General features: G+C 38.0%; 1 protein-coding gene across 1 annotated transcript in view; it reads right to left on the reverse strand.

Annotated features, from left to right (window-relative positions):
• The window catches only part of setbp1 (SET binding protein 1), an 89,274-nt gene extending 78,478 nt beyond the window's left edge, over positions 1 to 10,796 (reverse strand). Inside the window, exon 1 of the mRNA XM_052094948.1 lies at positions 10,265 to 10,796. The gene's annotated coding sequence lies outside the window, so the exon portion shown is untranslated. The remainder of the gene's footprint in view (positions 1 to 10,264) is intronic.
• Between the last annotated feature and the right edge of the window lie 5,944 nt (positions 10,797 to 16,740).

A 16,740-nucleotide genomic window follows, 5' to 3' on the forward strand; every position in this document is an offset into this window, starting at 1 on the left:
ATGGATTAAACCACTGGAGTCATATGGATTACTTTTATGCTGTCTCTGTGTTTTTTTGGAGCTTCAATGTTTTTGTCACCATTCAATTGCATTGAAAGAACATACAGGGCGGAGATATTCTTCTAAAAATCTTTGTTTGTATTCTGCAGAGGAAAGAAAGTCATACACATCTGGGATGACATGATGGTCAGTAAATAAATGAGAGAATTGTCACTTTTGAGTGAACTATTCCATTAAGCCATTTCAGAGCAAATAGGCCTACATAATTACCAAGATATACACTCACCTAAAGGATTATTACCTGTTCAATTTCTCATTAATGCAATTATCTAATCAACCAATCACATGGCAGTTGCTTCAATGCATTTAGGGGTGTGGTCCTGGTCAAGACAATCTCCTGAACTCCAAACTGAATGTCAGAATGGGAAAGAAAGGTGATTTAAGCAATTTTGAGCGTGGCATGGTTGTTGGTGCCAGACGGGCCGGTCTGAGTATTTCACAATCTGCTCAGTTACTGGGATTTTCACGCACAACCATTTCTAGGGTTTACAAAGAATGGTGTGAAAAGGAAAAACATCCAGTATGCGGCAGTCCTGTGGGCGAAAATACCTTGTTGATGCTAGAGGTCAGAGGAGAATGGGCCGACTGATTCAAGCTGATAGAAGAGCAACTTTGCCTGAAATAACCACTCGTTACAACCGAGGTATGCAGCAAAGCATTTGTGAAGCCACAACACACAACCTTGAGGCGGATGGGCTACAACAGCAGAAGACCCCACCGGGTACCACTCATCTCCACTACAAATAGGAAAAAGAGGCTACAATTTGCAAGAGCTCACCAAAATTGGATAGTTGAAGACTGGAAAAATGTTGCCTGGTCTGATGAGTCTCGATTTCTGTTGAGACATTCAGATGGTAGAGTCACAATTTGACGTAAACAGAATGAGAACATGGATCCATCATGCCTTGTTACCACTGTGCAGGCTGGTGGTGGTGGTGTAATGGTGTGGGGGATGTTTTCTTGGCACACTTTAGGCCCCTTAGTGCCAATTGGGCATCGTTTAAATGCCACGGACTACCTGAGCATTGTTTCTGACCATGTCCATCCCTTTATGGCCACCATGTACCCATCCTCTGATGGCTACTTCCAGCAGGATAATGCACCATGTCACAAAGCTCGAATCATTTCAAATTGCTTTCTTGAACATGACAATGAGTTCACTGTACTAAAATGGCCCCCACAGTCACCAGATCTCAACCCAATAGAGCATCTTTGGGATGTGGTGGAACGGGAGCTTCGTGCCCTGGATGTGCATCCCACAAATCTCCATCAACTGCAAGATGCTATCCTATCAATATGGGCCAACATTTCTAAAGAATGCTTTCAGCACCTTGTTGAATCAATGCCACATAGAATTAAGGCAGTTCTGAAGGCGAAAGGGGGTCAAACACAGTATTAGTATGGTGTTCCTAATAATCCTTTAGGTGAGTGTATATCGAATATCGTCCTTTGGCTGAAAAATACCAAGATATAATTTTTGTTAACATATTGCAATGCTCTAGCACTGATGCAGTTTATGACATGTGGTCTGTTGTTTTCCAAATAGGTAAAATTCTAGTACGACATTGTAGACCTATATGTCCTCGCAAATGCAGCGTTAACCCTGAACTTGACCAGAGCATCATAACCCTTCATTAATCTTTCAAAATTACAAGTATGAAACTTTGCTTAACACATTGTTAAAACTGGTCTTAAAAGTGGTTGACCCAAGGTTGAGCGCAATATAAAAAGCCCTAAATATATTTTCTGCAGCCACAAAAAAAATAAAGTCTTATTTTATTCAATGAGTTATGCTGTCCATTACAGGGTTGTGAAATTTCCTGTATTCAGTTTGTGTCTTATTATTACATTCTGTTTAATGGGGCATCAATATTGGAATGACAGGAAACTCTTGACAGTTACAACCCTCACGGTGTATTCACAACCTATTTGACCAGAACATCTTTGCAAAACTTTGTTGGCAGGACAAACCGCCACAAATAACTAAATTGCTGTTTCTGGAGCATTGCTATCATGAAACAGAGATTGGATATCAATGTTGATCCCTTAGAAAAGATGTATAATTTAACATTAATTACATTTATAAATGGTAAATTATATATTAAATGTAAGCAGGGTGACGTCACTACCACGTGCAGGGGTTTTGCGTATCAACAGGTTAAAATAATCATAATTTGACTGATATTAAACAGTACTACTAATGTTTATTTAGCTATTTATTTTATATTTATTTATTTTCTCAGAGATCATTTCTAGAATTGGTTGATATGAATGTATAATAATAATAATAATAATAATAATAAATGTCAAAAAAATTTTTATACAAATATTTAAGAAAGCAGTCTTACGAGTACCTTTGCATATTCATATCGGTGCACATTCCTCACAGAAAAGGCCCGTTTTCATTCCAGCTCAAAAATTTACTATATCTGCCACCATATCGGCAAATCGATATCGGTCAGGCTCTAGTTTCCAGCAACAAGTAGCCTAATTTATCTGTTCACACTCAAAGCAAAAATGTTGCGTGACATGGCACAATGATAGCCAATCAGAACATATTTGACATTTTAAAATACAGCTATATATAGTAAGAGTTCACTGAGCTACTCAGCACAATTCTCCCGAAACAGAAAAGAGATCAAATAAATGGCCTTTCAAGAATTGCAAGAACATAATGTAACTGTCACAGCCCATTTTTCTGTTCACTGAATTTTTTTGCAAAAAAGTATTTTCAGTGTTTCATCGGCTGAATGACTTAGACGTACACATACACAACACAACAACATATTGAACAAACTGTACTTATATCCCTTACGGTCTTATTTTCGTCCACGTTAGATTAAATAAGGTGAATGCACTGACCACCATCAAAAGGCCCACAGATGTGGCAATGCCAATACATGCCTAGCAGTCCGACATACGATAGGAAACTTCACAACCCCAGTCACATTTGTTCAAGGCAGACATAAATTGTCATGATACGGCTCAAATACGCACTCTATGTGCCGTAACTTTGGGCAGCTATACAAAGTATATTCTAAATCAGTGGAGGGACATAAATAAAAAGACACTAGTTGTATGCGGCTGTCAGGATAGAAACAGAATTAAAACAAAGTTCTAACCATGCTTTTTTCCAGTGAACACCTGACAAAATCACAGCAGTAGGCACACAGTGGATGGGCAGGCTAACCAATGAAATTGATTTCAAAGAGCCCGTTTACATGCGCACCAACACGCAGATTACTACCAAAAATCAGCTTATGTAAACAATCTGACAAAGCATGAAAACCGTGTTCACATGAGATTTGAAATAATTGTGTTATTCTCTGCTTTTGAAGCCAAACCGTGAAGAGACATGCACTCAACACGTGCACTCATTGGATGAGCCGGTAAGTATACTGGTAAAGATGTTTACTTGCCACGCGAAATCAGCGTAATGGGCAAACATTTACCCATATTGACCAGTTTATTCTTAAGCCATTTATGACCATACACAGATAAAGAAACACCATTTATTGCATTTGCATGATCGCACGCATTGTCGGTTTATTAAACATAATCAGTGTAAGAATGTGCATGTAAACGTGCTCGATGCCAGTTAGCAAATAGCATCTTAAATGACACTAATAAGACAAGGTGCTAAGGTGATGAGGAATGTTTGCCTTGTTGCATTGTCTTCTTTATAATCCAATAAGTCCCAAATTAGAGTTAAAATATATTCTCTTATCCCAGCTTAACATGCAGATACAACTATCAGTAAGCCATTCATAGGTTGCTTTTCCTGAAAGGAACACCTAACAAAAATGTTAAATTTGAGCATCCCCACCAATCCGACACCTCAACAATTATGTTAGTTCGTGACCGGATTATCTGTGCATGAAATACACACTAATGCTTCAATTTTCTAAACTCCAAGGGGGACAAATGGCTGAGAAACAGACCATTAACGCTTGTATCTCACCCCCGTTATCTGCAACTTGCAATGAGTTGCATCATTGATGAGATCATCATAAGATCAATCTTATGTGAAAAATAACATTAAAATTACAACAACAATAAAATGTGTGTGTGTGTGTGTGTATATATATATATATATATATATATATATATATATATACACACACACACACACACACACACACACACACACACACATCATCAACAACAACAACAACAACAATTTTAGTGGTTTGAGTGAACCACTGTGGAGGGTGGCGGGGCCAGGCTGGAATGCAATGGAATGGAACTTACATTGGTGCCGAAACCCAGGAGGGAGGAGAGATGCCCATCGCAGAGTCATTGACACTGCCGTCCACCCGGGGAGCGCCGCTGCCATCTGCCGGGTGACGGAGTAGCCCGAACGCCCAAATGTGAGGAACGGCCACCGTACGCGGGGTGAGTGGGGACTGGATTCCCCAACCTCCCGGAGCAATGGAGCCACTGCCAGGGGCGCAGGAGTGCCCTGCCGTCCACCAGAAACACGGAGGGGTCGAGGGAAGACCGCAGTCCATGAGGGGAGGAGGGAAGTAACTCCCTGATCGCCTGGAGTGGTAGGGCTGCTGCCAGAGGCAGAGGAATGTCCCCAGGTGCTGCCAGAAAAGCGGAGGGGCGTTTTGTCCGCTGGGGGTCAGAGGTTTGACTCCGGTTCGCCGGAGGAGCGGCTGTTATCCGCCGGAGAGTGTGGCGGAGTGTTCGAGGACCACGTGACGGTACATCAGAGAACCGTGAGTGAGCTTTTCTCTCTCTCTCTCTCTCTCTCCTATCTCTCTCTCTTTTGCACAGTGTTGGCCTTTTCCCTCGCCTATTTAGTTTTTTTTGTTGTTGTTTTCCCCTCCTGACTCCTCCCAGGTCGAGGAAGGCGGGGTTGATCTGACGGGGCGCAAAGCACGCCCCTCCCCAGGGAAAGGGGGGTGTAGGTCATGCCAGTGGCACCCCGGCCTGAGGAAACGCCGGGAGGAGTGTGGAGCGGAGGGGGGCGGGGCCGGGCTGGAATGCGCACGCCTCCCCAGGGAAAGAGGGGGGTGTAGGTCATGCCAGTGGCACCCCGGCCTGAGGAAATGCCGGGAGGAGTGTGGAGCGGAGGGATAAAGGCGGCCCAATCGGCCTGATGGGGCGCGCAAGGGATAAAGGCGGCCAGTGGCAACGGTTCGAGAGAGAGAATTATGGGCATGTCCGTCATGTGGGTCTTTATGTTTGTGCTTCTGTTTTGAGTTTAATAAATTTTTATTTATATTGACAAGCTGGTTCTCGCCGCCTCCTTGCCCATCTTAACCCCCTTACAACCACACTTTTATATCCAGTTTCCTTTTCAAAAGAGTTTATACAAAGTACATGTTACATCCTGCTTAAATGTCCCTGTTTGTTTGGACAATCTTATTTTCGTGAAAATGTGTATGTTCTTATTTATTTTTCTATTTTATTTAGGTGTAACACTGAGAAAATAACAAGTTTGCAGTAATGCAAAGATATGATTTTTTTATTTTAATTTCAAAACACTGTGCGTCTATAGTTGTTGCTAGTTTGTATGTTTGAGTTGAGAAATACACATTTCAGCATTATCAGTAATCTATTTGTGCATTTTCCTTGATAACCAAGCAAGTTGACTCATGATACCATTTGTTTATCATATCGCAATCGCATATCGCACTATTAACCTCAATAATCGCAATATGACATTTTTCCCAAATCGTGCAGCCCTAGTATAAACTAAAAAAGGAGTATGATAAGTTGAGGGCTAGGTGCCGCGACAACATTGGCGAGGCTTTTCAGCAGTGGAGAGACCTCAGAGTGGTAAAAGGCTTTAAGACGGTTGCAGAAGTTGCTCTTTTTCTTCTCGATAGGTGGGTAACATAAATTTTGCTATGTTTCACAGAACACATATATACTGTTGTTCTGATGCTCCACGACAGCGCATCCCTCCTACCTCCCAGGTTTCGGGACCACTGTAACAGTTCAAGAATGGGCAAGGAGGCGGCGGGATCCAGCTGAACAATAAACAAAGTCTTAATGTCAAACTTAACTTAAAATAAACAAATACAGACACACATGCAACGCGGCGCCATGTGTCTCTCTCTCTCTCTCTCTCTCTCTCTCTCAAACTGGCGCATCTGGCTCCCCTTCATCATCAAAAAAACAAAACAAAAAAATTACTGATGAGGATCAGCTTTTATGGTGGAAAAAACTGCAAAGCAGACTCTGAAGCTGATCAGACTAGTTTGTTTCTGCAAATCCACTCCCCCACCCACACTTAATCTAACACACAAAATTATTCAAAAATGCCCATCCCTAGAACTTATTGACTGATTTGCACTCTGAATTACACTACTGATTAGTGGTTTGAATACTGGCAAGTCATCAAAACCAATTGTGCGGGCCAGTGTAACAAAAACATCTTATGCTGATTCTTTTCCAGCAAACTTTCCAAATTTGCAGTCAATCTCACTTGAATTTGCAGAAGACTAACTGCGCTTGACTTGTTTTCTTCTATGACAAAAGCAAATGGATTATTGCCAAAATGTCAATTCTAAACTAAGGAGAGATCGGAATTTCAACCACAGTGAAAACACAAAGGCTGTAGTCAAAAAAATGAAAAGGCCCTCCTCCTCCCCCCGTATAGCTTGCTGCCAAAAGGTGTTCTTGTTCTGATATTTGGTTTGGAGCAGCTGCCAAAAATGAGATATGTCCTTGGATATCTCCCTCTTTCCTTTGTCTCCTGTCAGGAATTGGCTGCCCTCCAGAGCAAATAGCCATAGCCAGAAACAGAGGGAGATCTATTCACACACATAAACATCGCTTTGGATTTATCCTTTTCTCATATACTGTGGTTATTTTGTGTAATCGTATACTCTACTGTATATATTGATATAATAGGTTTTAAGGAATCTTTTTGTGGGCAAGTGCTCCATAAGTAAATATGTTTATGTTTTGATAAACGCGATTGGTCTCCTCATCTGACCTGGGTTTTTCCATCGGCTTATGAAATGATGAAGAGTTACTAACAGTTCTTCCATTTCAAAACACCAATACAGTCATAGCCAGAACCACAGCTTTCAAATCTAGACAGTTTCAACTACTAATGCACAAAATGCTCAAATAAAACTGAATAATTTCTAATTTTATCCCAGTACTTATTAACCTACTAAACTGTAGCTATACAGTAGTCTTAATTTTAGAGGTGGGAATTTAAATGTATTGTATGAATCTGTTCACCAAAAAGATTAGCGTTTAGATTCGTTTATTGATTCGTTCATTGAACATTTCTGCAAATGATGCCTTTGTGCCAGTAGATGGCAGAAAAAGAGTGTCTTTTACTTTTCAATCAAGTTATTGAATTAATGAATTTGCATGTCTTCAACTCTACTAAGAAAATTCAGCACTACAGTGTGTTTAAAGAGTGTGGTCATCAGTCACTTTTATTCCAAATTAATCTGGCCCCTTTTCTTTTTGAACGAATGACTTGCCTCCTCTTGTTCAGCCAGTCAGCAGATCCTAGTTCATGAATGAGATACCTGGATTGATGCGTCAATCATATATCCAAAGATGCAATCAATGTCATCGATGCAACACATAAACATTAAATTGGGCTTCCCTCGTTATTGTGACACATGCAACACATTTTAATTCTACGTGTGAATATACTATTTTAAAGCGCAATGGAGCAATTCAATCATATCAAAAAGCTAGACAGCCCCAACATTCTGAACAGAACTGATGAGGGAAAGAGAAAACGCCTGCCCTGCACCAACTTCAATTACAAGACTTTTCACATAAAAACATACTTACTCAGCAGACTTTCAGGTATCGGTGAACATTAAATCGCTGACTAAGAGAATCGATGTCAGATCATATCATGATGAAACTTGCTATTTATTTTGCACGCCTATTAGTTAGTCTTTAAGCAAAACAAAGTTACACAAAACGAATTTAAATATGTACAAATGAACAAAAACACATCATTTTTTACCATTTTTGTCACAAATGACAAAAACAGCAGGTCTTATATTTTGTCAAATGTAGAACTGTACTTTTACGAAGACAAAAATGTTCAAGAAAAGCCTAAATATCTTACACTGTGCACCAAAGTACAACATTTCCATTTGTAATTCATGCCATTCTCACTTTATGTCTACAATCATTTTTGCACATTCATAAATTGGGGATTAGAGTATGTTTTGTGCATACATATAAATCAATGTATCATATACCCCTTTCACTTCTTGTTGAACGCAATTGACTTGCATGCCAAATTTAATGAACTACATGCCTTCTCTCATTCAGTCAGTCACCAGATCCTTGTTCAGAAATGAGATGATGGAGTGATTCATTTATTTAGTTTGCAACGAGTGTACCAGTATATTCAGGTCGTTCATTAACGAGACGTCTCATTTGTTCAGACTCAAACAACTGACTCGACTGGTTCAGTGAAGTGGCATATTCGTTCAGTGGTTGAAACCAATTATATACACCTTTACATCCTGTAGTTGAATGCTATTGGTAGACCGTACTAAAAATGCATGAAAAGCCACCAAAGACGTCTCACGCTTCAAACTAGAGCTTCAAAAGGGAGAGACGTCAGTGAACGGCAAAATATTGTCTGTCAGTGTATGGAGGTGAACGAGAACGATTCGTTCACTCGAAAGATTCGGATTAAAAAGACAGTTTCGTTCATGAACGAAGCATCATTACTTAATTTTTGACCATATGATGTCAATAGTTCATCCATGTCATAAGGCCCAATGAAGGTACAGGTTTAACCAGGCCCTTCCAACGACCCCTAAAGCAACCACTGGGGAAGGTTTTATGCACTTCCCTTGAATCAAATGCCAAACTTGCATCTGAAAGTTTTCGTCCTCATCACCAGAAGTGAAGTAAATTAATCCAGATACAAGGAAAACATTATTAGAGACATGATGCATTAATACAGATTTGATGCTCCCGGGTTTTTACTCACAAGCAGATCTGTAAATAAAACTATACTTAACTGTTAATGAACTTCTTGTTATGATTTCTATGATAAATCCAACACATCTGATTAACATTTATTGCTTATTTTGGTGAGGCAAGTGACATATTTTGGGCTTGGTTTTCCAAACCATGTTGCTTGTTTCTCTTGCGAGAGCTACACTGCACTAGGTTTTTCACCCAGCCCTTTGCGTAGAGTACTGTCATTTTTAAAAGAACGTTACCATTCTTTATTTTGTTCTAATCGGTCACCTTTTGGAAAGGAGGCTGCAGAACTTCTGAACTGGAACAAAAAAAATACAGTTTTTGCTCATTTTTAGTCACTAGGCTACTGCTTATAATATAACAGAAGTGAGGTCTGACATGTCTGTCATCTGTGTTGGTAAAAATGCATAATTTGCTATTTTCTTGCACAAATATTCTCTGTAGTATGCCTTGTAAAGTCTAGTAAAAAAGCATGCATGCATAAGCATGCAAAATATTAGTTTCAAGTCAAAGATGATGATGACACAACCACCTAGAAGAGCTTCACCTTGCCATAAATCCTCCCCTTTATAGAATTAGCAAATGATTTCAACCAATCAAATGAAGTGCAGTACTCGGAGCTACATATACTGATTTTTAGGCTTCATACAACGTCACAGAACCTAACGTTTGAACATGGCCAAAAATGTTGTCTAGGTGGGTAGCACACTAGGGTTTGAGACAGACTATCTGTAATGAGTAAGAACACAAGTGACATGGAAAGCAGCCTACACAGCGGCTTGTAGTGGAAATTACTATAGGCGCTTGACAATGCAAACACACGCCTACTCTCTGTCATAGGGAAACTGATGCATGGCCACGATTACAGTAAATTACGCTAAATAATACATCTTCATTTGAATATAGCACGATATCAGATTATACAGCCAGCAAACGTGTCCCACGAGGGGAGTCAAATAAACATTCAGCTTGTATGAAACTGTTACACATCAATTATTGGCAAACTTAATGATGGACACCTATACTTTTTGTTTGTCAAGGTCATACATGAAATAGGCGATAGTTCACTTTTTGCTTTTGGTAAAAGATGGAGCTCTGCAGTTAAGTTCTTCACCAAAAGGCTTCAGCTGTAATTTTAAAAACAACCTGGTCTCCTTGATAACTTCTGTTTAGTTACAACAGGGATTTTAATACCATGCATAAATGCAATATATTCACAACTGCAGGAGTGAATGGAGGAGCGCAAAGGTAAACTCACCCATTTCTAAAGCTGCTGCTGAGTCTATGAGAGTAAATCCATCCACTTACATCGAGATCATGACAAGCACTCTACAATACCTCAAACTCAACCAAACGGCGTTTATCGCGTTAAAATGGCGTTAGTACAAATCTCGGGTGAGATTCGTTTAAAAAAAGAAACACAAACATGAAGAGCGAGTGATTTGTGATCGATAAGCGCAGTGAAAGCAGGCGCGCGCGTGCAGATTCAGACGAAATGCGGATTAAAGCAGGAATATGGTGACCTGTGGGGCTGCTACAGTATAGTCTATCTGCATTGCTTCCCTCTCAAATCATCACGCTCAGGGGTGGATCAAGCCTTCCCACTGCGGAGAAAACAAATCTGCTCTTGCGATCCTTGATAATATCCAAAGTCCTGCTTTAGGTGACACACCGGCCACGAGCAGCCGCGCAGGGCAAATATCCAGGAAAATATGGACTCTGTCGTAGCTGGAGATGTTTGGCCGGACTTTCACGAGTGTGATGTGACTCTTGCTGGACTCCCGCAGTAGTTTTTGTTAAGCTCTGCTCGCATCGAATGCACGACCGACTGCTCACTGGCGCCCTCTGCCGGCCAACAGTAGCGTACTACAGTCTATCTATCTATCTATCTATCTATCTATCTATCTATCTATCTATCTATCTATCTATCTATCTATCTATCTATCTATCTATCTATCTATCTATCTATCTGTCTGTCCGTCCGTCCGTCTGTCTGTCTTTTGTATCAATCAATCAATCACTCTTTCTTTCTTATCAATCAATCAATCAATCACTCTTTCTTTTCTGTCTGTCTGTCTGTCTGTCTGCCTATATTTTGTATCAGTCAATCAATCAATCAATCAATCAATCTGCCTATCACTATTTATTACCTATCAATCAATCACTCTTTCTTTCTTATCAATCAATCAATCCTTCACTCTTACTTTTGTATCTGTCTGTCTGTCTATCCTTTCTATCAATCCATCTGCCTATCACTATTTATTATCTATTAATCAATCACTCTTTCTTTCTTATCAATCAATCACTTACTCTGTCTTTTGTATCTATCTGTCTGTCTGTCTGTCTATCTTTTGTATCAATCAATCACTCTTTCTTTCTTATCACTCAATCAATCAATCAATCAATCAATCACTCTTTCTTTTCTGTCTGTCTGTCTGCCTATCTTTTGTATCAATCAATCAATCAATCAATCTGCTTATCACTATTTATTACCTATCAATCAATCAATCATTCACTCTTTCTTTCTATCTATCTGTCTGTCTGTCTATCCTTTGTATCAATCAATCTGCCTATCACTATTTATTATCTATTAATCAATCACTCTTTCTTCCTTATCAATCAATCCAATCAATCAATCAATCACTTACTCTGTTGTTTGTATCTATCTGTCTGTCTATCTTTTGTATCAATCAATCTGCCTATCACTATTTATTATCTATTAATCACTCTTTCTTTCTTATCAATCAATCCAATCAATCACTCACTCTTTCTTTTCTATCTGTCTATCTATCTGTCTGTCTGTCTGTCTATCTATCTATCTATCTGTCTGTCTATCTATCTGCCTGTCTGTCTGTCTATCTATCTATCTGTCTGTCTATCTATCTGCCTGTCTGTCTATCTATCTATCTGTCTGTCTATCTGTCTGTCTGTCTGTCTATCTGTCTATCTATCTATCTATCTGCCTGTCTGTCTGTCTATCTATCTATCTGTCTGTCTATCTATCTGCCTGTCTGTCTATCTTTCTATCTGTCTGTCTATCTATCTGCCTGTCTGTCTGTCTATCTATCTGCCTGTCTGTCTATCTATCTATCTATCTATCTATCTGTCTATCTGTCTGTCTGTCTGTCTGTCTATCTATCTGTCTATCTATCTGCCTGTCTGTCTGTCTATCTATCTATCTGTCTGTCTATCTATCTGCCTGTCTGTCTATCTTTCTATCTGTCTGTCTATCTATCTGCCTGTCTGTCTGTCTATCTATCTATCTATCTGTCTGTCTATCTTTCTTTCTATCTGTCTGTCTATCTATCTGCCTGTCTGTCTATCTATCTATCTATCTATCTATCTATCTATCTATCTATCTATCTATCTATCTATCTATCTATCTGTCTGTCTGTCTGTCTGTCTATCTGCCTGTCTGTCTGTCTGTCTGTCTGTCTGCCTATCTTTTGTATCAATTGATCAATCTGCCTATTTATTATCAATCAATCAATCACTCTTGCTTTCTTGATCATTTATTTATTTAATTCTTAATTCTCATTACTGTAAAACATCTGGACGTTCAATGATGATTTTCATTTCTGTCACACAGTCATATTTTTTACTGTATTATTTAGGGGGGTATTGCAATGATTTTTTAAATTACAATCAGTTAAAATGAAAACCAATATCCAGGGAGTACTGCTATGATTATGGGGGGCCAAATTATTCCAAATTAAATACATATTTAAATAAATAATAAAAATACATAATGAAAGTGTTAAAAAAAATTATAATTAAATTAGTAATTAAATCATTAAATAAATAATTAAATGTCTCTTGTGTTTAATTTTAGCATTATTTTGTGTCCATTTTCATTTTAGCATTATCTTTGGGTTGATTTTTCATTAAAAGAGACTGTTCACCCAAAAATATAAATTCTCTCATCATTTACTCACTTTTATAGATGTGTTTGACTTTCTTTCTTCTGCAGAACACAAATGAAGCTTTCAGAAGAATATTTCAGCTCTGTTGGTCCTCACAATGCATGTGAATTTTAGTCAGACATTTGAAGTTCCAAAAAGCAGACAAATGCAGCAAAAAATAATCCATATGACTCCAGTGGTTTAATCTACATCTTCAGAAGCAGGTGGGTGTGAAAAAGATACATATTAAAGTCCTTTTTCTATAAATCTCCACTTTCACATTATTCTTCTTTTCTTTTTGGTGATCAGCATTATTTGTGCACATCACCACCTACTGGGCAGGGAGGAGAATTTAAAGTAAATGTCTATCGCTTCTAAAGATATAGATTTAACCACTTGGTGACTATTCTGTCTTTTCATTTTCAGGGTTACGGCTATTGTCTATCTCAACAACAGTGGGCCTTTTAAAATCTATTTCTTTGGACTTTCTGGAATTCAGTTAGAGGAAGTCATTATGAAAGAGGACATCCTACTTTGAAAGGTGATGCATACTACCGACAAGTGTCGTGTCAAGAGCTGTAACCATGAAAATATAAATGAAGGTATGAAGCTCATGCGTAAATAAGAAATCAACTTAAAGATAATGATACAATGAAAATGGACACAATAATGTTCAAATTGAATACCAAGGACATTTATAGATTTTTATTTTATTTTATTTTTTTGGTGATTTGATGCTTAATTTTACAATTTTATAGTTTTTTAAACAATTTAACTCTGTAAGCCCAATTTAAAAATGTCATTAAAAATTTTAAAAATAATTGTATTATTTAATTTTGAGAAATTTGGCCCTCATATTTTGATGATATCTATATACTTAAAAATGTAAATAACATAATGTTATTGTGTCATTATGAGCATATCATCACCATCTCTTGTTGAGTTGGGTAGAATAGGGGGTAAAATGTGTGTTACTGTCATATAAATAGTCACAATATAAAAAAGCTTAATGGCACTAAATATAGGCTTAACTTTGCAAAATTACATGCAAAATTGAATTTCTTATTTTTTACTTTTGATTTTGGTGTCAAATAAGGCCAGGATATTTCCTTGACAAGTTTTGTCAGAATCGCCTGCTTGCTTCATACATATTGGAAACAGCTTTATTGATTTTCAATATCCATCCAGTTAGTGAATTATAACTTGTAATTAGCATCATCAATGGGCACAGTTACTTCTATCTACACAATTCAAATGGTTTTGAATAAGGAGCATATGTACACCCATTTCATTGTTCATATGATGTGATGTAGTTTCATGATAACAAATAATAAAAACAACAAGTATTAAGACTGTGTGATAAAGATTTAAACAAAGCATATTTAATGTTTAACTGCCAGTGCTCATCCCCCACATTAGTTACCTCTTTTTAGCCTTTGGACAAGATGAGTGTTTATATCTGAGTTGTGTATTAATTGAGGGAGAATGTAATGACACTCTGAGACCTCTTCAATATAGAGGTCAGCATCTGCTCCCTCGACTGTCAATCAATATCTCGCCTGTGTTAGTAAACAGTTGTCATTGGTCAATCTTAAATTTAATGACGCTGCCAATTATTCAAGGTTCTGATTTTTTTTTCTTGTGAAAAAGTTGCCATGGATACCACATCTAAAGGGTGCAGAGGTTTGTGTGGTGTGCATGAACTGCTCTGTTTTAATTATGTACTTTATAATGGAACTAGACTTGTAAATGCCTGATCTTATACAATGAATATACAGTATATATAATGTTTGAATTGCATATCGGTCTTAAATGCAGAAAGTGAGACAAAGCGTTGAGTTGGTCCTCAGATCTGTGAAGAGTCTGATAGGGGAGAGGCTTTCATATGCAGTTTGTTTTTCACACTAATATGTGGTTTTATTGTAAGCTGTACCCACAGCACTCTCTACCCAAAGCAGATGTGTTATATGCAAAGCCTCAGCATGCAAGAGATATTTGTTGCAGAATACTTGTCCAGGAATTGGTCTGACATGGCTTCACATTGCTGTAGTGTAGAATAGCTAAATATTTGAAATGATATGACAAGCTCATATCATGCTTTTGAGAATTGTATTTAACTATGTAAAGATTAATTTTGTGTAAGCATGGAAGAAATTAGGCATATCTCAGTGCACATAGCATAATTTCATCAAATGAACCCAAGGACTAATGTTTAAGTTTTAACTAACTTCATGAGAACTGCAAAATTAATTACAATGTTCCCTTCACAAAACATTTAGAAAACCCTTTTAAAGGTTTACTGTTTCATTCTTCAGAATGAGTGTTTTGACTGAGGATGTTGATTTGGTAACTTTGTGCCTGCTAACCATCAGTAGTTGAGAGATGAATCATCTTGCGCTCCTCAGAGAACTGCATTAGTAAAACTTGGCACTATGTTCACAAAGGACACTTGACCTTGATTGTATTCTCAGATTGGTAGTCCGCATGCATGCCAAGTGTTAAACTAATACAAATAGAGAGTGTGCGGTATTGTGGTATGCTCAAATGTCCCAAATGTTTAGTAATCTAACCTCATACAAGAATAAAAAAGTAAGTCGGAACTTCATTTTGGCCCTAGAGCCATTGAGTTAAGATTTTCACATAAATAAGCACAAATAAAGCATTTCTGAGGTATGCAGCAAGGTATTAAAAAGCTCAAATGTATTTGATGCCAATGAGCCATTTTGTTGCAGATATTTCCCTTTGGACATAATTTGACTGTATATTCTGATCACAGACTAAATATAACAAATGTGTTCAAATGAGGCCAAACTTGAAACTAATACAAAATAAGCCTCTATTGTCCTCACCAAGCAAAATACTCACTGGAACTCTATTGGATTGTGCCTAAACTCTTAGTTTGTATCATGAAATCAACACAACATCATTCTGTAATTTGGGGACATTGGGTTTAACAGCAGTTGAGAGGTTAGTGCACAAAACCACAAATGTGTTTATCAAAGTCAGAGGAAGTGGGCGTCTTCATATGAACAGAGCTTGTGCTAACCACTTCCTGTTGAGATGGGAAACTTCTGATGGCGATAAAAAGGAGTACAGTAAACAAGTCAAACAAAAAGGTATCTAAAGGGAAATGTGTCTCGAAAGAACTGTCCTTTAATAATTGCACCTTCTAAAACACAGTTAATTAAACTTATTTTCTGACACATACTAGGAGTGAACAAGATAAGGCCTGCCAAACTTTCTTGTAGTGACACTCAAAAATGCAATGGTCAAAACAGATAATATATGTACTGTGAACTGAAATACGTTGTGCCTGTTGCTAACAGTTGCAAGTCTGATTTTGTGGGTGTTTAACATTGGAGATATTCTTTGATTGGTATGGATCTTTAATGGGAATAAGAATATGTAATTATGTGCTTATGTTCAGTAATCCATCCACTATATGCTAATCTTCAGTAAGAAATGTATGGTTTACAGTGTTTTGACAGAAGACAGGCCTTTTAATTATATAACATGGGAAACCATATTCTGGAGGGAATCAATAGAAATGGTCATTATACTATGTAATCATATATTGTGATAATGTAGAGAAGGGGAATGAAATTAAACTTTCCCATACTAGGAGATGAGATTAGGGCAGGTAAATGTGTTTTTCAATTGCAATTAAGCAGGATTTCCAGTCTAAAAAGTGCATGTGCTTAAAAGCCTAAACACTCAGATGTTTTTATTTTTAGACAATCGCTGAAAGAAAGCATCTTGTGAAAATGCAGGTGCAAATAAGGAACGTGCATGGAAAGGCCTGTCTTTGCGTCGGTATTCTGGCAGGCCCCGC

Source organism: Xyrauchen texanus, chromosome 3 (genome assembly GCF_025860055.1).
Source record: "Xyrauchen texanus isolate HMW12.3.18 chromosome 3, RBS_HiC_50CHRs, whole genome shotgun sequence".
Taxonomy (NCBI): domain Eukaryota; kingdom Metazoa; phylum Chordata; class Actinopteri; order Cypriniformes; family Catostomidae; genus Xyrauchen; species Xyrauchen texanus.